This window comes from Chiroxiphia lanceolata, chromosome 3 (assembly GCF_009829145.1).
Source record: "Chiroxiphia lanceolata isolate bChiLan1 chromosome 3, bChiLan1.pri, whole genome shotgun sequence".
NCBI classification, from domain to species: domain Eukaryota; kingdom Metazoa; phylum Chordata; class Aves; order Passeriformes; family Pipridae; genus Chiroxiphia; species Chiroxiphia lanceolata.
In genome coordinates this window covers 27,841,174-27,868,652 of record NC_045639.1, presented here as the reverse complement: position 1 = coordinate 27,868,652, position 27,479 = coordinate 27,841,174, and the positions used below count along the sequence as shown (strand labels likewise).

Below are 27,479 nucleotides of genomic sequence, written 5' to 3'. Positions count from 1 at the left end.
GTGTATCCAACTGTCAGAGACTGAAACGGTTAATGATTTATGCATTCTAGGAGACTTTTGCAGGCTTTTGACCTCCGATGGGCAGTTGGGCCCATCCCTCCCTCCAGTGCTGAAGGTGTCAAGCCCTAAAAAGGCAGAAAGAGCCGAGTTTATACCTCTGATGGTCCATCAAAGCCCATCCCCCCCCTCTGCCAACTTGAAAGGTGGGAACCAGGCCAGACACAGAAACTCCGCGCAGGCCCAGGGAGAGGTTGGAGGCTCGAGGCAAGGCCCGTGACACTATAACCATGGATATAATAACTCATAACTTCTTGGCGTGTGGGAGCTTCCCTCCTTCAGCCTCAGCAGACCAAGGCCACCATTTGATCTGAAGGACAGAAGCGGCAACTACCAAATGTCATCGCTGGCCCCCGTGGGCGGTGACTATATACGTTTTTTCACTCTCATCTTTTCTTTTTCCTTACTCTCCCTTACTCTTATCCTGTCTTTCTCTCCCCTATGCATTTTCTCCCCTGCCCCCAAAGGTTATCTCTATGTCACACTGTTATATGACAACACCCAAAATGCTAGCATACCTGTTGATACAAAATTGTTAAAATAAACCTTACAAATATATGTTTTCAGACACCGATTATTCAGTGTCATTTCACTCTTAATCTACCCCAAGGGAATTATTGATAAGAACCTGGGTTACCCCTCTCCCCTTTTTCTGAGGCGGGTCGTAACACCAACACTTTCTGTAGCTGTTCTAGTATTAATCCAGCCTGAATTTGCTGGAACATTTCACAGGATCCTGCAAACTGTGCAAGAGGAAACTGCAAGAAGGAAACCTATACAGTTTATACTTTGGACAGATCAAGACTGCAATGCATGATCCTTTGAACAGTATTCATAGATCTCTGTGAGTTAGTGAGAGATGGAATTTGATCCAATACAAAATGTCTCAAATACACCCAACAGGAGTAAGCATGCCCCCACCCCACCTCATGAATGCCAATAACTTTGATTTTTTAAAAAAGTTTCTAGTGCTGTTCCTGAAAAAAAGTCAAATGTGATTTGGGAATGACACAGTTTAGTAACATCTTCTGTGGAAAGAGTCCACAGAAGGTAATTTCAGAGTCTCCACTGCTGTCCAACACTTTCTCAAATCGCAAAGGGGTGAAAAAGCCTGATGTGAGAAGACACTTTTCAGATTTTGCCATGTAAGTTCTACAGAATGACAGCAAACCTAATAACTTCCTGAAGTCTTGAAGGTGACTGTATAAGCTATTTCAGAGGTGTTCACTGTCTATCTTGGATCATGCTCAAGTTAGAAAACTTAAAGCGGTGATTTATAATTACCATCTGAGTGGCATCCATTTGGAACATATCACAGGAACTGTGGGAAAGACTGATACAGTTTAATTTAGGAATTTTACTTTCCATTCTGTTAACTCTGATAAGACTTTCAATTTTAAGACTGTGCTAAATATGTCTTAGCAGTAAAATATACCAAATGTGCAAACGAACTATCTAAATTTTACCCTTTTTTAAAGGTTAGGATTACATTTCCATTTTACCTAGAAAGGATTTCACACATTTTGTGAGCACAGCATATTACACAAAATTGAGCTGATTGACAGTGTCACAGCTAAAGACATTACACAACTGTCTCATTCTTTTAAAACGTCAAATAGATATTCTACTCTGGTATACTTCAAACTGTGTGAGAGATTTAGATATAATAGGTATAGATCAGTTTTTCACTGTCAAGCAATAAATATATCTTAAGAAACAATATCAAAACAGACAGCTTTAAATACAAATATTACTTTCTCCTAGGAGTTGCACAGAGGATAACAATACATGACTTCTGAAGTGACATCTATCTTCACATTTTTACCACATATGATGTGGTATTTGGCATATAAAGTTCTCCACTCTGATACTGTTCTGACTGCCAAACCTGACCTGATTTCTGTCTGAGGGACTTTTTCTCTCTTTTGCATGTTTTGTTTTGTTGGTTGATTGGTTGTTTTCTTTTTTCCTTGTTTTTTTTAATCTCTTTGTGCTGCTTTTACCCTTGGGACAGAACTGGTCTAATTTGTACCTTCATGGATGATCTTGAACGTGGTTTCAAGCAACAGAGTAGGGAACCCACCACTGCTCCAATACAAGTCCTTTCCAAAGACCAGGTACCTGTGTGAATAAATGACCTCTCTCCACTCAACCTGATGAATGAATGTAACTAAACATTGACTTCTATATTAAGCATGTATTTAACATGTAACAGTCACATAATGGGTGTGTGCACGTCTGCATGGAGAGGTCAAAACGTTCTGTTCTAGGAGATATTGATGTTGGACATTAGATAGTAATGCGGGGAGGCACTGAGGTTTAAGGTAGAGAAAGGAAGGAGCAACTGTGTAGGAAGGAGGCTGAAGAGAGGAAGATGAGAGTGAAAATCAGGATGCACAAGGAGAGTGAAGGGTGAATGGACTGGAAGAGAAGCAGCAAACAACAGCAATGGGCCAGACAAATGGAGGCTGGTGCCCGAAGTTTGGAGTTCAGGACATGGTTGTCTCCAGAAGGACGAGGCCCTTACCAGCTGTTGCTGTGCATCTCTTCAGACAATGGGAGAAATGAAGGTGTTGGAAGGCTATGGCTGTTACTCCCTGATCTCAGCCTTAAATGGATGCTTTGAGGAAGAGTAGGATTTTGAAATGCTGAGGGAGAGAGAAAGAAACAAGGGAAGGTGAGATCTGAGTCGAGCCTCAATGTGACTTGTGATTTTATTTCAGGCTGCTTGCCAACACGTATTTTATTTATTTTTGTGATTACTATTGGAAAATATTAAAATGTGTGTCAAGTTGTGACCTGTCAAAGGTGTTCAGAAGGTGTTTGAGTCCACAGCAGGGAAAAGATTTTGTCACTCCCCACTTAACCAGGTTAAATATTTAATGTGGCCAAGGGCTGTCTGTGAGTGCAGTGGAGAATCCAGCTGGAGCAGAGAGGCGTGGAAGTGGTCTTTGATAAAGAGACCAGATAAAGAGAGAGCAAACTGGAAACTGAGCTGTGCAGAAGTCTGTAAGTGTGAATGTCATCTATCTTAACATCAAACTTGAAATCAAATACATTTCTGATGAACTCTTCCAGCCTTCAGAAAGATTCATATACCTTGATGCCCTTGAATATGGCAGATCAGTGCCTGGGATCCTTTTCTCAGCTGCTGCTGCTGCTCTCCCAGTGGGATGGGAGGCTGTCTGATTCGCACTGACTGGACAGTTGAGACACAGGAGTTCGGAAACCCTACTAAGCCTCTGAGACCCTGACTACAGCTGTGATGGCAGCAGGAAGCCCCTTTCAAACTCTCTCACCCTGAATATCTTCTTTGTCCCTTAATCCAGGACCTTTAACAGAAGAGAAAATTGGTGAATGCTCACTAGATCCTGTCACTAAGCTTCAGGACTTATGGCTCAGGTGCAGAGGTGCTGCAGCACCCGTCTCCTCAAGGCGTGGGGTCCTCTATCGGACACCACTGCTAGAGCAGGAGACTCTCTGAGTCAGTACTGCAAAGCAGCTCTGCTGCAGGGCTGTGGAGCAATGGAAGGATGGAGGGAGCCATTTTACCCGTTCTCTGTTCCTTGTTGTCAAGTAATAGTGCACAGGCCAGTCAGTTTTCATAACTCTCTATGGGTTATCTGATATTTAGTAAGAGTTAGAGGGTTTGCTTTGAAAAGAACTGACATATTGCAGGTTTGCTCTGGAGCCAATCACTTGCAAAATAGTATCCCATTTCACATTGCTGACTAACACACCCATCTCTCAGTGGCACTGTTTCCTATCCCCTCTTTAACAGCCAGATTAATTTTCATCCTTTATTACCATTTCTTTAGTTTTACACAGTTCACTGCTGTAACTCCAAATAATCTCCATCTGGAATATAACTTTGACTCTCTTTTTTCATATTACTCATTTAGTTTTGTCGATGTTTCAGTTTAACTCTGCCTTTTTTGGGGGATTTTTTTCAATTTTAGTAGTGAGTTGCTGGAAGATTGTTAGCCAAGTTTCTGGGTGGATTGCATTAGCTTCTCATTCTTATTTAAAGGTACCAAATGCTAAAAGTTAACAGATTGTGTCACAGCAGAGATTTCATAATTTTTTTGAAAAACCAGGAATAATGCCTGTAATGGATTCCTTTTTTGTCCTCCTAATGCTTGCTGTATACTTGTGATGAACTCTATCAAGATAGCAAGTTCAGTTATGTTCCCAAGTCTCTGTAACTCCTTCTTGGTAGTCGAATGCCTTCCCCCCCCCCCTTCAATATTTATGTAGTTTCATGTCTCAATAAGTCTAAATATATTTCTGTTTAATAGTAATAGTGTGGACTTCTATACAATGTTACTTGTCTTTCTGGTAGATTGGTTTCTTTCTATTTATCCTTTTCTCTTTTATCCCTGCAAATGTAAGAGGTGTGTTAGAACAGACTTGCCTCTTTACCAAGTGCTTGATTAAAATCAGTTAAAGGCTCCTCTTTATGATTTCTGCACATGCAGAGCAGAAATCAATGAACTCATTCAGGACCAGGCTCTGTCCTCTTTTTTACAGGAGTAGATCCAGAGACCTCTGCTGACTGCTCTGGAGTTATAGTGCCTCATTTTATGAGACCAAAATTTCTGCTTTAATGTGTAGCCAGCAGCATAGTTCTCTCATTGTCAGGAAGATGCTAATTCCTATGAGTGTTTAAACTTTGTTTTCAGAATGGTTAGAAAGTGGGCATATCGTTTTTCAGCATTCTCCGAACTTCCATTGAAAATTAAGGTGTTTTACAAAGTACTGCAGAAATTCATTACACCATGAATAAAGACAAGTGGGTTTTTTCATTTTCTCATCAGATTTGAATGCATTTGAAATCTCTGACTTTCTTGGTCATTCTTTCCCAAAGTGTAGAATTATGGTGCTGTTGCAGCAAGTTGATGCCTATGGGTGCAGCAATTGAGCTCTTTCTGATCTGAAGGATTATCTGTAGATCTCTGTTAACATTTTTCCCCTTGCTTGGGCCTAAAATTTGGCAGATTCCTACTCTGCTCAGGGGCTTTCTGTAATATGAGTGAAATGCATTTTATGATGAAGTGAGCTAAGAAAAGGACACAGAAATTATTCTTTTTCTTTTCTACTCATTTAGCACTGCTGTGCGATTTGATATTCTCTGGCAGAAAAGAAAAAACTCCTCAGATTGCTGATGTGACTTCTGTGATCTGTAGTAAATATTGTCAAAACTGAAAAGTTTGAAAAGGAGTTTTCACTCTCCTTGAATATTCAATAGATTACCCTTATCCAATACTGTAGGTTTCATTCTAGGCTTCTGCATGTAAGTTAAAGAAATTCTGTCCCAATAAATGGAGATTCCTTTCAGCAGGAGAGACACACAGAGAATCCTTCCCACTCACTCCACACAGGTAAGCTCCCCTTCTTTCATGGGGCCAGAGCTCTTGGGCTTACCCTGAGGGTTTTGTAGAAACTGGAGTAGGCTGCCTTGTGGACCCCTTTGCATTTGCCATTTCAAAAGCCAGGCTGGGTATCTTTCTACCAGAAGTGGTGGGCTTGATTTGTGAATTCCAGCTGCCTCTATTATGTCAGAATAAGACGAGATGGTCTGCAATGACTCTTTCTGGCTGCAGGGCTTATGAATAAATGAAGTGTTCTTGGGGAGACCTCTCCATCATGAGGAACAGTAAATATGTTTATGTGCACAAGAATCAGAATTAGAGGGGCTTAAATGACCATCAAATTATAATTTCTGAAGATCTTCAAACTTTGTTTTCTGGTTTTTCTAAGGTAAAGGTTTTCCATAGAATTCCTTTGTAGTTCAAACACATCTGATACCTCTTGCCACATTTAGGAAATCTGAAAATATTTATAACTTTTGTGTAGTAATTGCCTTCTGCTCCTTTCAGAGCAGTACTGACAGCACTGTAACAGCACTGACCCTGTGGCTGCAGGATTCCCGTGTGTCATTCGTTCTGTTGCAACACTTTTTTCTACCTCTGAAATTTTTTTCAACTCTTCTCAACTGATCTCATCTACAATAGAGAGACACTGAAAAACAATTGCAGATTCTGGTATGATATGCTGGTTTGCTAGAAAGATTTTCTCTTTTTGTTGAGATATTTACTAAAACTAATTAAGTTTTAGAAAACATATGAGTTGCATTATTTTTTTTAAAATTGCAATGATTTCAAGAAAGTATCTTTTTATAGCTTCTAGGCTCTTAAGGAGCATAAGTTTTCCATAAAATAATGTTTTATTTTTCAAAAAGAGTTGGTTTTACTCCAAATGCCAAAAGCTAAGACATTTGAGAATGTGAAAATTCTTTTCTATTTTTATTGGCAAATAATCTCCATTTCTGATGATATATGATCTTACAGCTTTGTAAGGTGATATGAGCCTCTATTATTGCTAACATTTATTTTGTTTTAGAGGGAAAGCCAGCAGGGAAGACTATGGGGCTTTGCAAGAGAGTAGAGAGCATTATAACTACATTAATTATACTGGCACTTCTAATATTTCTTCAAATAAATTTGTCTTAGTGTTACAGCTCCATTACAGTTAAATGCCAGTCAGCTTTTCAGTGTTCTAACATGGGTTTTAGAATTTAGAATGGAGTCATATGAAATTGTTTCTAAGCCTACTGTGTTTTTCTTCAGTGAAGCTCATTGTTTAGATAATTGTTTATTTGTCTACTTGTCTGTTCTTAATCATTTGCCTTCAACTTAAAAAAACATCCAGCCCATTAATTGAACTAGCGATGTTTGCTCAACTGACATATAACTTCAATAGTTCTTTTTAGATGTACAGATCCTTGAGAGTGACATAGTGGCAACATTTAGGTGCACTGTTGTTTCACACACCTGAAGCTCACCCATGTGTAGTTCAATCCATTTGTGCAACATGTTGTTTCAGTGTGTGCTTCCTCCCTCCTCCCCTTGCCTATGCCCACAATAAATGGAGGGCTCTTGGTCATGCACTAACAGTGACTATGGAGGAGTTTTTTGCAGGTGCATTTGCCCTCTTTGACCACCTGACCTTTATGGTCATAGAGAGCAAATTCCACCTTGGAAAGCTAAGGATCTAGAAGAGCAAAGCTATGAATAAATTAGCAAAGCCACACAAAAAAAAAAGGAGATGAGGCCTAGAGCTCACCTCTTTGAAATTTATTCCATAGATTCCAGCAAAATCAGTCTTTCATACTGATTCAAAAGGGACCAAGACAAAGCTCTGAGTTTGCAGAAGTCTGCATCCTTCTGAAGTAAACAATTCTGCCTGTCTCCAAATCTCTTCCCTATTGTCCTACCCTATGACCAGTTGTCCCCTCACTCCTCCTGCTCCCCCTCTATTCCTTCAGTAAGTCCTGTGATTTTGCACAGGTCCTTGTCTCTCCAGGCCTGTTCGTGCCCTTCCCTGCAAGAGGGAAAGAGCTTTTTGAGAGAGAAAAAAATGTGTACATCTGCTATAAAAGGCAAGCCTGGTCATAAGGAAGCCATTCTGTAACTTGTTATGTACAGAATTTAATTGCAGATTCAAACCCTAGGTTAGAGGAGAACCCCAGTAGTTTGACAAAGCATGCATGACTTGAGGCACAAGTAAACAAATCCCACACTTGCTAGTTTTATTATCCTTCCTCTGTACACTGCTCTGTGAATCACTGAATAAAGATGTGAAAGTCAGCTAAGTGACTCAGAAAATAAGCTTCCAGAGACATGATTTGCTTTGCACTGAGAAGTGAGATTTTATCCAGAACTTGTGAGACTCCATACCAGGCGTGTGCATGCCACACACGCCAACCTAGCTACACTCTTAGCCTTCCCTGATACTTCTGTTTCAGGTATGTCCACCCAGTGTGACTAGACTTAGATGATAATATATCTGGGTAAGCCCAGTGCCTCTTCTGGAAGGCAGTAAGTGAGAAATAGCCTGGTTCTTCTCTCTTTTCATCTTGGAGTCCACAGCCCATCACAATGCCCATCAGAGTGTTTCTAAATACTGCATAGCATCACATCTGTTCCAAGGCTCAGTTCCAAGGGTAACAATTTTCAGCTTTTATATGTAATAAGCCAGGTTTTTATTCTTTTTCTCAAGAGTTACATATTCTTCTAGGCTTGTCATAGTGTGTACCATAGTTAAAGAATGCTTGGTTACCTTATAGGCATGATGTTTGTGTTTTACTCCCCCAAGACCAGCTGAGGTGGAAGGTTCTCAGTCCACCCAGGTTGGAGGAAGGACACCAGGACAGATTGGGATCCCAGTGGGAAGGTGCTACAGCAAGTTACAAGAGGTTACCAAATTTAGGGGTGCCCAACACAGGATTTGTCAAGAGTGACAAAACCCACCAAGCACAGCAGATGTAACACAGGACACATAAGCCTTGATGGAAAGCACAGAAGAGGCTGCAAAAGAACTGAACAGGCCTTTGGCTAATTGGTGCCTCCCTGTGTCCATTCTTCAAAGTCCATACGGTAGAGAACCAATATAGGCTTGCCAGCTGGCCAGTTAAAAAAACCCTAAAAACAACAAAACCACAACACAAAACAAACAAACAACAAACCCCCCAAAACACCAACAACACAAAAAGATGTAAATCCCAGACACCCGTGCAGTTGACTGCTACATGTGCTTTAGCTTTTGGCCAGTCAAGGCTACAGTTCTAAAATATGTAATAAAATTATGTGCTTATAGAGAAATTATTAAGATTTTAGGTTATTTTAATTTTATTTCATTTCACTTCTTTTATGAAATTGTTTGAGTCACATGGCATGAAGTATATTTAAATAATTTCTGGAAAGAAACCCATAAATACAGAAAATTGTGATGAAGCACTACATACTTCTTATCACACAATAAACTTGGGTTCTCACAAGAGTCTACTCATGCTTAAATAGTTACAGTCTTTAGTGCCACTGAAATCTCATAAATTCTTAATCAAACAATCCAAAAGCCTTTGATTGCATGAAAACAGTCAGGTGATATCAAAACCAGCACTTTCACTGTAGTTTACATACAGATTAAAGACAGACTTACAGTTCTTCATTGCATGTGACAGCTCATGACCTTCTGGGTTTCCTTTCATGCACAGAAACATGGACAGCTTATAGTCCTCCTAACAATCCGTTTAATCTAGGCCAAGGAAATCTTTTTATTCTGTGCAGAGAATACAAGCTTCAAACTTCAGATGTGTCCCATTTTTCCAGCTACACAGACATCTTGGGAGTGATCAGGATAGATCTGAGCTAGGCTTCTATGCCATTTTAGACGACCAAGGTTGTCCAAGATACCTGCACTGGTCTGGCAGGTATGATAAGGACTTACAGGAGATCTAAGCCCTTTTGCAGTAGCAGCCAGAGACTGCTCAGGATCAAAGAAAACACTAGATGCTCCTAATTAGGCAGCAGAACCTCAGTGGTTCAGCAGCGGGTGTTCAGGAAGGAGTCCTTCTTTCCTTGAATTGGCCAGAATCTGAACTATTAAATCTGGAACGTTACTCTTGAACTTTGAATACATCCTTCTCAATTCTAACTAAGTTTTTGCCAGCTACAGTCTTATTGGGTGGACAACTTGAAATAGAGGGCACAGAAGGTAAGATGCAGCCACAATCAACCCTTTGTTATACTTCTTTATTGTTTTTTTCACTCATGAACATTCATGTTGCCTGTACAGTCTACATACCTATTCTAAAGCGCTGAATTCCCTGAGTGCAAACACTTACCAAACAGTCTGGGTGTATGAGGGGTGGGGGGAATGCTACAGACATCTGTTGTTGCGATGGAAGGATTTAAGTACTTTGCTCTGACTTCAGTTTCCTGATGACAGGAGTGGAAAACAATTACCATTTTTCCAACTGAATTCTAAGTTTATTGTCTTGGGAACATTCCTTGCAGATGACAGAAAGAGAAGAAATTATCCTACCAGATGTACTTCTAGCTATTCCACTACTTATCTCTCCTGCCACTTGGAAGTCTGTTTATTTGGTTTATTTAATATTACAGCTTACTGTTTAAAATACCATACAGCAGGACCGGAAGAACTACTATGTTATCCTCTTTTGTTCAGCTCTTATCTAACAAGGTCATTATTTAATGAGCGTAGGCACATATAACCTTCAAGACACAATATGGCAATAAACTGTTCTCTTTTTACTATGAGCTTTAAAATCTGCAGGATGACTGACAATTATGAACATCTTAGGAAGTGGTGTATGAGATCCTTTTTAATACTAAATTCTGATATCTATATTCTGTGTTGGAGGTATGGTCTCTCTGCCAGGAGGTCAGTTAAGCAAATAAACAGGAACATATGAAATACTTCAGTTTTAAGGCTCAGTTGCATCTTCTTGCTAAAGGATACTCACCATTAATAACTTCCCCCCTCCCCTTCTGTTTCTGCATCAGTCAGAAGCAGCTAATTATTGTCTTTGAGATATCTGGGCAGCTAGAGGACTTCTTAAGCACTTTACAATAAAGTATAAACTCTCACCCCTGTGATTCCTAGATGGCACACACATTTGAGTGAGGAATGTGTCTTTCACAGGACCTTACATTCTGTTGGTCTGTACTTTAGTAATATATGTGCTAAAAATATTTAAATAGGTTCGGTGCATTTAGTTTTTACTGTCTCTTTAATGAGACAAAACATTACATTGATTAAACTCCTTGCCATGATCTGTGTATGACACAATTCAGAATACAAGTGCACACTTCTGAATTAGCTCAGATTACCTTTGTCCTGACGAGAATGAGTGCAGTGATCCAGGACAGAAGTGAGAAATGCATGGAAGGAGGCAGCACAGTCATTGTCCAGGATAGGTACTCACAGGTTGGTAGTCAGGCACAAGGGAGTTCCTGCCTCCGCTGCAATTTGCACATCCAGAGGCAGCCAAGGAATGCAGGCTCTAGGGCGGGGGGGAGGGGAAGGTAGGCATATCATTAAATTGGTAGGAAAGGTCATGCATATCTGTCATTCCATCTAAGCAAAGTAAATACAGGTTTTCCTGAATTTTGACATCATTAACAAGACTAGAAATATATAGCTGGAAGGGATTTCCTGGTATCATTTACTCCATTCCCCAGCAACAGCACAGAGTGACACCTGTCATGCTATTCCTGACAGATGCTTATTTTTTGACAGTTTCCAATTAAGGTGATTCCACAATGACCACAAGCAGCATCCCCTCATGCTACTTCATTGCTCTTCTAACTAGATTTTTTTTCTAATTGCTAATCCAAATCACTCTTGTTACAAACTATAGTAATTAATTCTCAACCTTGTAGCTGCACTGGACATAGCCAACCGTTGAATCAGCTTCACAACAACTGAAAACATACTCAGCAGACTGCTATATTTCCTCTTCCCTCAGTTTCCTTTTTTTTCCCAGCCTAAATTCCTTCTATCCTTTCTCATAGCTCAGGATTTCTGAAATGCCTGTCAACTTTTCTCTCAGCTGTCTCTAGTTTTTCATTCTTTTAAAAACACAGTCTCCAAAAGGGGACTCTCTATTCCAGCTGTGGAAGAAAAATAGGGTGCCAAACAGACCCCAAAAAATATCTTCTTTGGCTTATGTGTGGTCCTATTATTAAAACTTCCCAGAACATCGTTTGGCTGTTTTGCAATCCAGTGTGACTCATGCTCAGCTTGTGACCTGTGTAACCCAAGGTGCTTCACTGCAGAGAGGAGTGTGGCAAGCCCGGCTAAAGGGTCTTGAGCTGACTCTGGGGGACAGATGGGAGTAGATCACAGGGTAGATCATGTCATGTTGTGACAGCTGTGAGGAAAGAGGGCCTCAGGGCCTGTATCCACAACCAGACTAGGCACAGCTCAAGTATAATGATGTCAAATAGTTTGCACAGGGACCTGGGTGCAATCAGCCCCAGAGGAACACTTGTTTCTGCCACTGGTTTTCTGAGTAGATCCTTGCATTGCACTGCATTTGTCAGGTCATTTAATACGAAAAAAATGGACTGAAACAAATGTAAATGGAGTCCACAGGCAGAGGGCAGTGGGGAACAGAGATGTCAAGCACATGCAGGTCAGTTTATATAATTACTGGCCATGGGTCTCAAGACTGTCATGCCTATTACTTTTGCCCTCAGTGTGCTGAAAGAAGACCAGAGAAGGGAGTTCACTTCACTAATGGTGTGCTTTTCTTCAGCTGTCTTCTTCTCACTTTGCTTCTACCTCCAACTTCGTCGAGGATTTGTCCCATCTAACTGATCTAAAACTGGTGTCATGTCTAAGCCCCTTTCAATCTCCTCTGGAGTCTAGGAAAAGAAACCTACCTTCTGAGCCCTGGATTCACCCCATTCCAAAACAAATGTTTTAGAGACAAAGTATGAATCATCTTCTGAATGTGTTGCCTCTCTCCATTGACCAACAAGGGAGTAACTAGGTCAGCCTTAGGCCAGGTGTCAAATTAATTGAGAACCACAATTATTTCCTTAATGGTGGGCCAGACTCTCTAGTCCAGCTGATTACTTTTCCAGAAAAGCCCTCATAATCTGTTCCATGCATAACAAATTCACTGTATGTATGAGAATCCATAAAGTTTAGTTTAAATGCTGAATATCCTCTCTGTTCTCTGTCTTAGACACATCCTCTCCCTCTAGTTCTGGCTATCTATAGCAGATTGTCTTTTCCCAGCCATTCCTGGCAATACCTCAATAACCAGCAGCTGGGTCACATTCATGGAGTCACAAGAACAGGACAAAGCTATCAGTTAAAAATTGTATCTCCTCTCCCTGGCTCTCTTTTGACTTGGTGTAAACTGACAAAGGGATGTCATTTTTTTTTGCCTGCTCACATTTCTCATAGCACGTAGAAGGAAGTGTATTTTGCTATCACAGCATTTTTTCACTTTCATACTTGGCTAGCCACACTATACATTTCACACAGATCTTTTCACTCAGCTGCTGCAAGTAATGGTCCCGAGGCACCAGAAATCAGAGACTACGCTGTCTCAGCTTTGTTAGAAGCCTTAGAATTATATGCCAGAACAATACACACCTTACTGACCTTATTAAAACAAATATATTGGTAGCAAACTCATGAAATGCAAACTGTTGACAGAAAGGTTTTGCCGGTAGATTTTTGCCAAGTAGAACATGTAATAATACATACATATAAAAGTGGTTTTGGTTCTGTTTCTGCCAAACTTCGTGCAGTAACTGGAAGAGCAACATCAATCCATAGAAAGAGGGATAATCAGCAGCTAAATGTGGAATGCAAAGGACTGCTCTTATGGCTCGGTCAGAAGCTGCTGCTAGTCTAGAACAGGAGCAGAAAATAACTTTCTCCATCCAGACTGTGCTTGAAGATTTACCTAGCATCATACTTATTTCCATGAAAAGTACGGTACATTTGCCACTAATGGACACACAGATGTCCATTTCTAACACTGAACTGATCTACTAGTTCCAGTGTAACATCATGGGAGAGACAAGGGATTGGAAATCACGAGCACAGAAAGTCTTTTCTATATCCTGGTCTGCTGCATTTGTATTTTGTAACTGGAAAAACATAATTGTGTGAAATTAATTAGGTGATGGTTCAGAGCACCATTTGTTTATATTATGGCTGAAACATATTTGCAGTAATGTTCTGTACCCAGTGGTGTAGATTTGGTCTATATTTTCAAACACTAGATGGTGCCAAGGGTCCACACATAGAGAAAAGCTGACAAAAAATATTCCATTTACTGGCAATACTGGCATGGTTTGGTCTCTCTGTAGTTCTGTGAATTAGTTCAAAATCTATTGTTAAAATGTCTCATTACCTAGGAAGTGACAGGAAAAAAAAATTTGTACAAGATGATACTAACCCAAGTAACCCAAGTCACACGAAAATTAGTGTTGGAGTCCCCAGAGAGGACAGCAAGTCAGAAATGAAGTTTCAATACAGGGATGTTATCAGCATAGTCAGGTCCAGATTCATCTAGTTCAAAACCTTTTCTCTTACAGTGACTGGTACAAAGTGGTTCAAAGAAACTTGGCTGTGATGCCTACACAGTGCTGTCTCTGTTTCTTTTGTGTCAGCATCACGCATATAAACAAATTAAGTTATTTCTAGATGACTGGCCTGCAAGACTACAGGTGCCTCATCCCAATAGGCTTCCAGGTTCACAGAGTGAGGCCCAGTCCACAGGACTTAGAAACTAAGTGCTGTAGCACACCACAAAGCTGACTGAGCAAACAGAAGGCACCGTGTCTCTGTTATTGGTACATCTTGCATTTACCAGAACTATGCTGCCTCAACAAACTTGTGTACAGAAACCATGGTGGGAGGGTGCATAGGACAGACAAACATACCCAACGTAAACAACAGCATATCTATGCCCAACGTATGACGATGTTTAGAGATACAAAAAAGCTTAAGGAGTTGTGAAGAGTGAAGACAGATCAATAATACAGAATAATCTGGGTGGGATGGTCAACTAGACACAAACAGAAAATGTAATCAAATATAAGGTCATACATCTAGGATGAAAGCATACCCCTCATATTTAAGACAACAGGTGAAAGCTAAACAATCTGTCCTGTGAAGATGTGACATTGGAAAGGATTTGGCAGTGAGTAATGTGGATTGTCTACTGAGCATTCAGCTTCTGCTCTGATTCTGTAGCCAACAGTGCTAATGCAATCCCTAAATGTACTTATAAATCAAAAGTGAAGGGGCCTATTTGACATTAGTATGATTGATCTCTACTAATTTCAGTGTGGACACTCTGAGAAGTTTTAGAGAAGACTCACAATTGCCGTTGAAAATTGGAAAGCAGTTTTTAGTGAAATATTTCGGGAATTAGCTTTGCTTTGCTTATGAAACAAATATAAGCTTATAACTTCCTGTGCAGTTACTCAGAGAAGCCCTGAGTACACAGGCGAGTCCTACTGACACATGACTACAATTCATGTGATCTGGGAATGAGCACAAGCTGGAGAGCACTACTGCATTTGTGGGCCAAATGCAGCCTTGTTGCCCAGATGCTGAGCAGTCCTGCCCTTAAGCACTTCTTCACAGTCAGAGTCTTGTTTCCTAACATTGTCATAGTAGATCATCTGCCACAGACTGAAAAGCTTTAAAAGGCTAACTTCAATTTCTAAGTGTCCTTGCAAAACCACCTACACAGCATTAAACTCAAATCCAAAGCAAGAAGTCTTTAAACTAAATGATCCTTCCGCAGTGTCCAATAAGCAAAACTTTCCCACTAGCAAGCAAAACATCAAATAAGTGGTTTTAATTTAACCCCTTTTTATAGGAGGCAAGAAAAAAGGAAAAATAAAACAGATCCACTATATGGATATGCCTGAATAGTACCTAATGCTAGGTCAATCCCATCACTCCCAGTATGAGGTTAGAAATAGATCCACCATACTTCTCCAAAAGCTATCAGGAATGGATGAGATAAACAGCTACTGCTCACAGATTGATGTTCAGGGTCAAAAGAATGTTCATTCTCTAGACTTGGCAAGATGCTTACAGAAATAAAGACATTTTATGGTACAGACATCAGTATTTTCAACCTACAATACAGTACTATTATAGATCTGTAAAATGGCCATGGGTGTCAGAACTGTGTTTCTTAACTCTCTAACTTAAATTTAAACTGGCTATGTGATACAGACCATGTCAGAATTTTCACCTCTGGAAGTGTGTTTTACATACAAGTTCACCTAAGAAACTCTGTTTATGTACCAAGTAATTAGAAGTCAAGCTCAGGCTAAGGAATAAAGAGATATTTAACCAGATCACAGCTCATCTACCAGTTTATAACCATTAACAAATTTTATAAGCTATCCATATCTGAATTTTCCATTTGAAAAGAAGTCTTAGTATTTACATGCTTCATAGTGAATTTACAGGGTCTAATCTATGAAACTATAAAGTATAATGAGGTCCTCAGCTAGAAGATGTTAGGAAAAATAAGATTTATTTGAAAGTACAGAAAGTGGTCTGAACAATTAATAGGAGGAAAATACACTCTGTTTCACTCTATTAGGATGAATGGCATTTTGCCTGGAATATGAGTCATGGAGAATATTATATTCTGAGTGTAAGACATGGCTAGGCCAGAAGGAAAGTGGAATAGTAATATGGAGGATAAATTTCAGGAAGAAATAACTAGGAATACATTGAGGTGATAATATTACTGCATTAATAACTACTTTAAAAGCTAAATTTTATCTTATCACTTTGACAGCCATTCAAGTTAAAAGGCCCAAGGATTCTGCTGAGAGAATGAATCAGATCTCAAAGCCTGGCAATACAGTGAGTGAGAGCTTAGGACAAAACATTCTCAATCTGGGAGAACTGGCTCTGAAAGAATTTTATGTAGAGGTTAGATGAATCACGTTCTGAGCTTTCGTGAGTCATTGCAAAATCTTCATTAACACTTGCAGACCTGAATAAACATTTGCTGAAACTACCAGCTTTCCCACAGAACAATGAAGGATTAGCAAAAACAGCCTGGTCCAAAACAAAGCTTTGAAGAAAGTGAAATGTGAGTGAGAAAAGCCAGACACTCAAAGTTGAAACATTATTCATTGCTTCTATAAAGAATCCCCAGAATTATTGGTGGCATACTCATCTTCTCTGGTCACATGTAGACATTTTATGGGTACTTAGACATTTTGGCAAAATGACTAGCAATGCTGGCACCTATCACCATGCACAGTAGTATCTCAGTTTGTGGTGGTAGCAGTTTCCATTTGCCTTTTTTTTTTCTGGACTAGGGTCACTCAGACCACATCTACACTGGAACCATATGGTACTGTTGTTATCATCACCATTAGCTCTGTTCAAAAGGAAGGACACCAGAAACAAAAACCATGTCAGGACTGAGATGAGGAAAGCTGTGGGCATACCTGAATAACAGCAGAACAAAGCAAACAAACTGCCAGTGCACAATCCCTACATTTTATCTGTACTGTTTGCCTATGCAGTGTCATTAACAGAATTCAGTCTTAATAAATGTAATTTCTGTAGAGTTTTTGCAAGCCCTGATTTGACACATCTGTTACTGACATTACACAAGTCCTGCTTTGAGTCATTTTTGATTGAATGTGGTGATAGAGACTGCATCCAGAGCTGCTGATATTATTTCCATAGAACTTTCAGAAAAATATTTCTTGCAGCAGCAACCTGGACAAAAGATGCATCTATTATTTTTTACATATTATATAACTTAAAGATACATTTGATAATTTAAGTTTGATTTACTGCTATATTCAGTAATTTATGCTTTCAGCATCAAAGTAACTCTCCTAGGCACTTAGATGCACTTTGACTAGATTTTTTGGTATTGCTGTGCACATGCCCTTTGAATTTTGGCTTGGCAATGTATGAAGCTTACTACCTATAACCTCTTTCCAAGGCTATCAGTTTTATTTAGATTACATTCAGATTTTAAATTTATGGCTTTGATTTATCTGGCTTGATTCAATGCCCAGTGAAGTGAATGGAAGGTTCCTATTGACCTAAAAAAAAAAGTTGATTGAGGCACTTTTGTGTGCCTGGTTAGATTTGACATTAAGGCTCTTTATTCCACTAGGTTGCCCATATTTAAAATGCATTAGGAATTGTCACGAAGTACTGAACTTTTTCTGAACACAGAGATGTGGCTAAAGAACATTATTATGAGGGTCTGTCCTAGCTCTCATTTGAAATCAGCAGAAGCTGTTTCATTTACTGTGGTGGAAGCTGAGCTAGAGCTGAAAATCAGAACTAGATTTATTCCGGGATTTATTCCAGAAGGTGAAAACCTAATATAGAAACCAGATGGTTTTGCCCTTTCTGGGTCTTTATTGAGTTGGAGAGAAGGTAGGATCCTGATGCTGGTCCCAATTGCATGAATTTCATTAAATCTCTTGATTTAAATTTCCAGAGTTCTCCGAAACACTCCACTTCCATCTTAAATTAAAAAAAAAAAAAAAAAAGTAGGCTAACTGCTTTTAAAACTACAGAAATAGGTAGAAAACCATAAATCCTAAGAGGTCAAAAATAAGAAGGCCAAGTCCCCCCTCCCAAAATGAGCTGTGGTAAAATGCTATGATTTTTAAATCAGCTTCATAATTTGGAGATCTGATTCACTTTACAATGCTGAGTATTGTTAATACCTCTGTCTCACTATGCTGGATAATTATTCTCTGCACCATGACATTTCTCTCAACAGAGTCAGCACTCCATCAGACCAGAGGGTGTCCAAAAAGTCGAAATTTAAAATGGGGAAAAGTCATGTAAAAATGTCAGCAAAATTAATTTTACCATGAACTGATAAGCAAATGGATTAAATATGCTGTTTAAATTACAACATTATAGTCTGCCTTGTTCCTTGTATAAAACCAAAGTGGAAGAGCATTTAGAAGACCTTCTGCAAAAATGTCTAAGAATGCACCAAGTAATGTTTTTTCTAGAGGGAAACCCATGTCATATACAGAATGTAATATATCTTTGGTAAACATTTATATATGCAAATACATATGCATACATGGATAGCTGTTTGAAATTCCGAGACACACTCACTGGTACAAAAATGATTACTGACAGCCCCATCTAATTCTGTATGTGATCTGCTGTTCATCCACTGTACCCTGATTTCTTCAACACAGAAACTATTGCAAAAGCAACTACCTCATATACTGCCCATAAAATGTCTAAGAAATTTGTTAGCTCTGCATACATCATTATCTTATGCTACTCTGCTGTTCGTAAGAAAACTGCTTGCTGTTTTCACAGGAATGAATTTGTGGTATCACCTGTGAATTTCCAGCACATTCTAATCCATAAGGGTCATGCAGACTCTCCCACCAAACCAGGGAATTTCTTTTGTGTTATTTATATAATTCTTTATCTGTATGATTAACACCTTAATCTGCAAGTCCTAAGACAATATTTTAGGTTGATCTTTGCTGGAAAACCTTGATGCAACACTAGTAGAAAAAGGAACTTCTGTTTATGGCATGTAGCCTGTTTTGTGACTAGGAGGTTTTCATTAATATTTTCAGCTCTGGAGTCAAAACAGGCAATAGTCAATGTACTACAAGTGTGCTCCTACAGCCCACTGCCAGCTGATTTCACTGTCTGGCCACTGACACATGAGTGAAGTATGGCAGTACTATCTAAATATTCATCCACAACTTACTTTCATTTTCTGTACATCTCTCCCGGCCATCTGCAGTCTAAAAAGCATCTGGTTTTATTTCTCAAACCAGACAGGGTATGAGAAGGGAACATGAGCTAAATTCATGAAGGTGTAAAATTTCAGTTTGAATGTTCCCCAGAAACCACAAGATCCTCGTTTCAGTCTGCAGTCAGTGTCTGAGTTTCAGCCGCTGGCCATGCACTGAGTCACCTCCTTGAACCAGTTACAAGGGCACACTCACACTCTGTGTTTCCAAACTGCAGAGTCATGCAGTAAGATGTGTAAGTCATGTGTAAGATGCACATCTAAGATGGGATGAATCACAACCTGGAAATATATATTTCTCTCCACTGATGGTAAGGAGGGTACAAGGTGATTAGCTCAGAGTGGACACGAAACTTCCAGGTGATGTGTGATGAATCACTGTGTTGCGTTTGAATGGCAAAGTGTGAGGGAGATGGGGTATGGGCTACAGGGGTGGCTTCTGCAAGAAGCTGCTAGAAGCTTTTCTTTGTGTCTGAAGAGCCAATGCTGGAGAGCTGCCACTGGCCAAGGCTCAGGACCTTACACAGCTTCTGCAGGTGTGCAATGAATCCAGCTCTTCATGTGACTTTTGCAACTCCTCTCATTTCTGAGTTTGGGAACACCCACACCTCTGCTAAATTCTGTGACCTATGCCTCTACTAGAGTTGGGATTTTAGTAGAAATAGTAATAGGAGCAAGAAAACTTTTCTAAAACAAACCAGTACTGGTAATCCACATTCATAAGGCCAAAATCCCCAGGTTAGAAAACCTAGTAGGTCATGCTTACTTTAACAGCTAGACACAAGTTCTTCTCCTTGTGGGCTGTTGGGTTCTCTCCATCTGTCTTTCCAACTGCTCTGCTGTAAGCACTTTCTTACATTTTTATTCAGAAGGTGAAGCCCAGCTGGAGGTGGCAACCAAGCCCTTTTAAAAGACAATACAGGGAGCTTTAATGTGCTGGTCTGATGAAAGTAAAAGAGGCATTCCTACACAAGTACCCTTCACCCCATGTGAGTGCAGTAAGGAGGAAGCTGTTGGGCTGTTGGGAAGGGGTCCTACTGTAGCATGATCTCCCTGTAGGGCTGAAGGTGTTTGCAGTTAGTTGGTTAGGGTGTTGGGTTTGCTGTGAAAGCTGGTGGAAGTTTTGTACTGTGGAATAACACTTTTGTTGTTTGTATGTTTTATGAGACAGGAAAATTCTCTGTACCCAGCTCTAATCATATAAGGTTGGATCAAAGGCTGTAGGGAAATTTTGGGAAAATTAGAACAATTTTGTTTTCCATAGCATGCCAACCAATTAAATTAGACCTTTGGAAAAACATTGTTAATAGTATTATGCTAGCTAAATGATGATAAAGCCAAGGGAAAAAAAAGAGTTATACAGATTAAGATAATATAATATAAAGATCTGTATGTGTACACATCCATACCAGAAAATACAAGCAAAAAAACATAAATACATTTCTTACTTAGATAACCACCCTAGGTATATACACTTCACCTTCTACAGTGTACTACTTGCCATGACACTGGCTTTTGTGATCTGCAGCATTAATTCTTGACTACTCTCTAGATAATTCTGCAGACAGATGTACTATATAGACATAATTGTTACAGACAGTGCACAAACACAATGGTGACATACTCTGCCTCAAAGAGTTTTCTGTCTAAAAGATGTTCTAGAACAGAATTAATGAAATGTATGACTGCAGAGCCAGAAAGGACTTCAGGAGATAGTATAGTCCAACTTCATGTATTAAAGCCAGCTAAAGTGTTTTTAGACCAACTACAACAGTATTTTTACATTTTCTTGAAAAGCTTTAATGAAGGCAATTATACAGCACTCTTATACGTATATATCTTTTATATATGCAATATATATATATATATATGTGCAATTGCAGATTATCTACTGGTTGATCCAGAACAGCCACTGCTATGCATAAATCAATATTTTTAAACATAAACATTCATATAATCAAATTCTGAAAATAAAGCAGCAAGTATGATATGTTTAACATATGAAATACATTATTGTTGTAAGGATGGAGAAGAGATGAGCACTACATTTTTATAAGATCTATTCACACATGGGAAAATTGTTAAAATCTCTACTTGTAACCTTTCTTTTTTAAGTGAAAAAATTAATTCCTTAAGCTTTGCTTTAATTTGTGTTTTCTAACATCTGCCAATAGGACAAAATTTTCAAACTGAGTCTTTAAAGGGATCAAATAGAGCGGAATAATTACTTCCCTTTTTAAAGTATAACAGGCCTGCTCATTCATCCCACAATGACACTATTTAGTTGACTCATCTGTAGTTTGTAAACTATTTATGTTCTCACTTTTCTGCTGCATTGCTACATAGGTGGTTATTTTCTATCTATACATCTACAATTTGTCCCTCCTTTGCTAGGCTAGTTATCCTCTTAAAGAAGAAAATTAGACTTGTTCATGTAATGACAGACTGGGGGCAGGGAGGGGGCAGGTTGTGGGTGGACACTTATCAGTGTTTTATCTCCGCCCTCACACATTCATTCTCTGGTGTTTTATGGCAAAATTCTCAAGGGCATGAAGTTAGACTGATGAGTCTGTCATCTCTGACTTCTCTTTGGAGCTGAATGCATACTACTTCTCTTTTCCAGTCGTCGTAAATATCTATGAGATGATTGCCAATGGTTTAGAGATTAATTTCAGCTAACTGCTTGAGTAGAAGGAAAATCAATAATGCCATAGTTCAGTGGAATGGCAAAATCAGAGAGCAGTTTCAGATGTCTACTGTTTGATTCAGAACAGCCACTGCTGTACATAGAATCATAGAATGGTTTGGGTTGGAAGGAACTTTAAGATCATCTAGTTCCAACCCTCCTGCCACAAGCAGGATCCTTCCACTAGATCAGGTTGCTCAAAGCCCCATCCAACCCGGCCTTGAACCCTGCCCTCCAAGGATGGCAACCTGTTCTCTGGGCAACCTGTTCCAGTGACTCACCATCCTCACAGTAAAGAATTTATTCCATATATCTAACCTAAATTTCTCCTCTTTCAGTTTGAACCCATTGTTCCTTGCTCTATCACTACAGTTCTTGATGAATAGTCCCCTTCTGGCTTCCCTGTAGGTCCCCCAACCTTCCAAATACTAGAAGGTTGCTATGAAGTCTCCAAACAACCCTCTCTTCTCAGCTGCAGACAGGCCCACCTGGCTGAAACCTCCACTGCTTTTCAGTCTCCCACTGCTCTCCAGTCTCTGATTAAGTATTTTTCCCCTAGATTTCCCTCTTCCTAATTTCTTCATCCTATACTGTATTGAAAGAAAATGTTAGCTGTAATGGCAAATTAGTTGTTGAGATCAAAGGTGTTTGGATTTTCCTTGCTCAAATAGCTGCAAATAAATGGAGCCAGGTTTCACTCGATAAGGTCTACACCTTCTGATGGAAAGTTCTGAGAGCCTTGTATAGACAGCCTTTCCCCAAAAGAGATAAATTTCAATACCAGTGAACTAGGAGAAAGCTGTGATAATAGGATTCTTTTCTACCTGCTCCCTTGCTAGTCAAGTTGCTGTAAACAAGAGTAATTTTCCCTGTCAAAAGGTCCTAAACCTAAGGATGTCATGTTCTAGCAGGCCTGTGGAGGAAGACTCTTAGAGCCTCCTCTTGTATTGGTTTCAGTGTCAGATGCAAAAAGGAGTGAGCCACCTGGGGCTGCTGGTGCCACCATCTTGGAGACTCCCCAGGGCTCAGCAGGACATTCAGACCAGTTTTATCCTCATCCTGCAATGGGGCAGGAAGGCCCCTGGACAGCCATTGTAACTTCCTAGCTAGGAACCTCTTCAAGACTTTCTCCACCCATTGTCTCCTGCAATATGTGAAATACGCCCTACAGGCCTGAGCTGTAAGATTTTGTCATGTGTCTCCTAAAGCTAGGAAAACCAGACATTCCTGAGACAAAGCATACAGCCAGAGGCTGGCTGCCTTCCTCTTTCCTGAACAGCACCATATTACCACTTCTTGAGAAATCATTTTTATTTAATAGATATCCTCTTGCTATAATGGCCTATTAAAACTCATGGGTCTGCCACATCAGATGTATAAAGAATCTTTTTAATGGAAAAACGTTTCTCTTTTAAAAGGTCCTGCTTCCAAAAGTAGGAAGGGTTTTATATTTTTATGAATCCCTGAGCTTTTATTTCCTTTTCTCCATTTTTAATAACATGGATGATGAACAATCTACCTTTATTCCCACAGATTATATTTGTATGCTTTAAAATCTTCATTTTTCTTTGGAAACACATTGCACACATTAGTTCTACCACTGCACTGCTATTTTTTTCTAATTCTGAATATTCTCATAGCAGTAGGTTAGAAAATTCTCCTATTATTTATTTTGTTTAAAGTATGTCAAGGATAAGCCTTTCAGTAGAGGGCCTTTTTAAGTCAGTATTTAAAGACCAATTAAAAAAGCTATCACCATGCAAAGAGAAAAATCAGCTAGTAGTTACAAACATATTGGTCATTAATTAAAAGAAAATAAGAACAAACACCAATGTACACAATTTTTTTTATCCTCCGTTCTGACAATCTATTCCACAGCCACCTTTTAAGATGCTTTTCCTTCAATTACATATGACAATTCAAAACCAAAACCAAAGGCCAGATCTTGAAAGTGTTTACATGGAGGTATTATCTCTAGATGGAATTTGCCTGGGCTAACATGATTAAAGTGATGGTGGTGCCAAAGTGTTCACTGAACCAGGTTACATACCAAGTCAGAAAGAACGCATGGATGGGGATCTTAAGACCAAAAAAAGATCTAGGAGCAGTTAAAAAAAATGAACATTTACTGTGTGATGAGAAGAGAGATTTGCAGAGCTCATCCTTTGTACTTAGTCTGACTGTGCTTCCGCTTTCTTTTGTTAATGTCTTCTGGCATTTACCTCTATTTTTCCCCTGGCAAGCTGTTCGGTTCTTTGGCCAGTTTAAGGCTATGATAATACTGTAACTTTGCTAATAATTGGTAAAAGCATTTTTTAGGGAGTACTGCAGCAATTACTTAAGGGAAGGACATTAATGACAAAAATGGGAGACAAGATGAAAGGGAAAAATACATACAAAAGAAATGTACATTATGGAAAATGTAAAAACTGCTTTACTCAAAAAATCTCCTCCAATAAATTACATCTTCTTCTGCTTACTTTCTCTAATACTGGAAAATGTCTGTCTTTTTTATCACTGCTTTCTGGGCTGCACCCTTTTATTTGTGAAACTGAAAATAATGATTTATCCAGTGCTTTCACTGTGACTTCCATTTCATTTGGGGATCGTGGCCTCTATGTGTCAACTTGATTTTGCTCTCATTGTAATTCAAATGTTTGGGAAGAGGTTTTTCTACTGTTGCCCTGTGCATGGGAGAGCTATTTTCCCATCCCCTCACCTCAGCACTCTCACTACTTGTAAAGTTGGGATAGTTTGATATTTGTGAGTTTATTTGATTTTTTTTCTATATAATAAATCCATGTCATTTTTTTTCTATATTTTGAGTGTATTCTAAGCACTCTAAGAATTCATATTTAAAAGGGCCTGTCACTGTGCCTTGATTTGCAACCAGTAGAACAAATGATTAGACAAACCAAGCTTAGTCCTAGATATGTATCACATTGTGACTGGGACTGAAAGCGGCCAGAACTCAAATTCATGAAATCTCAGCAACATTCAGATCAGGTGCAAGGATGAAGACTGGAAAGGTACCTGAGTCACAAATTTGAACCCAGAGGAGAATTCTCACTTTCTTGAATGGATGGGAAAAGGAAAGAGCAGGTCTGGGTGCAAACCCCCCCTTTCTCTTAGAACAACTGTGTCTTCAGAGCAACTCCATAGGTTAACTGAAGGTTTCTTCATTAAAGCCATTTTCAAGGGCTGGAATGTACACCTGTATTTCCCATTTGGCAAATTTCTCTTTGGCTCTTTGGGCTGTATGACTCACTTGTTGCATTACAACTGTAAATCACTTTAGAGCAGAGTCTTCTGCTCTAAAGTCAGATATTTCCAGTAAAAGCTCATCTCTGTCCTTCTATGTACACGTAGTGATGCTGCCTTGATGAAGATCATGATGAGATGATGACCAACCTACTGATAGGTTGTCCCTTTATAAATACCACTTACTACCCTTCGTTAGTTATCCTCCAGCTGTTTATGGAAAAAACCCTGTTTTTCAGAGTCTTAGATGCTGTGTTGAATAAAAGGAAATTAAAATGGAGATAATAGTAAAGATAATAAAGGAGGAAAATATTGCTGTGAGTTCTTACAGTCCAGCGAGGTAAACCAGAATAGAAAATACTCATCCTTAAAGGGATATTTGAAACAGTAGCTTCTTAAGAAGGTAGTTGGGGGAGACGAAATGTGAAAGTAGTTGTATCTGTGGCATAAAGCAGTCCAGAGCTGGTCACTCTAGATATCCACCAAGAGTGACAGAGTTACATTTATTTCTGTAGCTAGATAGCTGAAAGCTGATGGCCTTGTAAGGGGTAAAGCAACTGCTCTCCTTTAGGCATTCATAATTCCCACTGAATATATTTACTATAGTGCAAGTATTGCTCATGCAAACACTATGCAAGCTACACCAAGGAAGTATCTCTTCCTGAAGTCACAAAAATTTAATCCAAGTTTTACATCTACTGGTTGAATCTTGAGATCTTTCCACAACTGAAACTCCTGGAGATCCTTCCACAACTGAAACTCCTGCTGCATTTATTTGCTAGAATGACATTTAAGCTAAAAATTATTTTTTTCTATCCAGTAGAACTTCCTTTTTTTTTTTCCTTCAGCCATACACTTTTTCTATAGACAGGCTGCTTAGCTAAAGCCTTCTCTGTTCATGGCCCCAGTACTTAACTCCATGTGAATCCTTTACAGCTTGAATGATTTGGAATGTGCAAAAATATACCTTCCTGCCTTCCTCCTTACCAAAAATCCACACATAAACTATATCTGAAAATAGACTGATTAATATTTTTAAATTATGTTTTAATTATGAAATGTCTGATTTGAATAGTTTATCATTTTCCATTTCCATGCTTTTGTTACTTCACAAAAAAGTTGGATTCTCATTGATTGGCAATGTAGTGTTCATTTGCAGCAGCACATAGCCTCTTCATTAACTTAGGTCTTCTTTTTGATTATCAGTAAGATACATTCTCTACATATGCAATCATTTATTTGGCATGTATTTATTCAGATTTCTAATGTTTATATTTTATGATGTTAGAAAAAAGTACCTGATATTAAGAGTTGATTTATTTTTATTCCTGATTAGTGTTAAGCCATGCTTACATGCAAATTGAAATTCAAATATATTAAAAACATTTGGAATACTAAGATAGTGTTTTACTAGCTGAATAAAATCAGAGAAAATACCCAGCTATAGGAATAAAAAGGCTTGCCAAAACAAAAATTCCAATTAAAATGTCACCTTGTCTTCATGAACTGGATGATTGTTCCTGGGCATGCCATCCTTCATAATGTTGAAGATAACTTTACTCTGATATTGGAAAAAATGAAGTTTCTCAGCTCCTTAGCATCAGTACCTCTACATGTACACTGTTTACCTGTACAACTACTATGCTTTGTTTCAGATGTAGTTCTGAATTTCCTATTGGTACTTCTAGGAAGACATGCAAGTTTGTAGACCACAGTTTAGGAGCTCAGTGTTTACAGTTTCTGATTTGCCCCATGGGCAGCCCCATAGACTTGGCACAGAAATTCTATTTGGCCATTACTTTGTTTAGATTTCAGCTTTCCTTCTAGGATCACTCCTACTAGTCATTCACCACTTGCACCCTCTCTTTTTGCAGATAAGCATCACAGGAAGAAAGTGGTTGCATCACGTAAGCCTGTGAGGTAACTGCATGTATATAGACAACCAAATTGTGGAATACTGCAGTTAAGGTGCAAGAGGCAAGTCTCTTTTTCAGAACTGAAACTGTGTGATGGTAAACCACTCAAAGGGACAAATTCACAGCTAGGACTGAAGTCTTGATACTGTGGTAGTGCTGTGCCACCTCTGAGTTGTGACAAAACTGGCAGATAGCTCTGCAGTGCCTCCCAACCTGACAATGAAAAAAGACCTTCAGGGAGCAGTTCCAAGGTACACAGGTGAAATTCCATCTCCATCCCAAGTTCTGGGAATATCTTCCCCTTCTCACAGCAGGAAAGGGTCTTTCACAGACAATAGGAACAGTGCCAATGATAGACTGTGATTTATTTATACCAGTAAAAAAAGATTATGACAGCAACATCAAAATA

The 27,479-nt window shown here is 39.1% G+C and overlaps 1 long non-coding RNA gene across 2 annotated transcripts; it reads left to right on the top strand.

The window, feature by feature from the left end:
- Positions 1-373: 373 nt before the first annotated feature.
- Positions 374-27,479, top strand: LOC116784626. Of its 2 annotated transcripts, none has more exons than XR_004356175.1 (3): positions 374-419; positions 2,072-2,174; positions 27,029-27,479. It is a non-coding gene; the product is annotated as an uncharacterized LOC116784626 (long non-coding RNA). The 2 variants fall into 2 exon arrangements; XR_004356176.1 differs by lacking the exon at positions 27,029-27,479 and adding an exon at positions 2,928-2,994.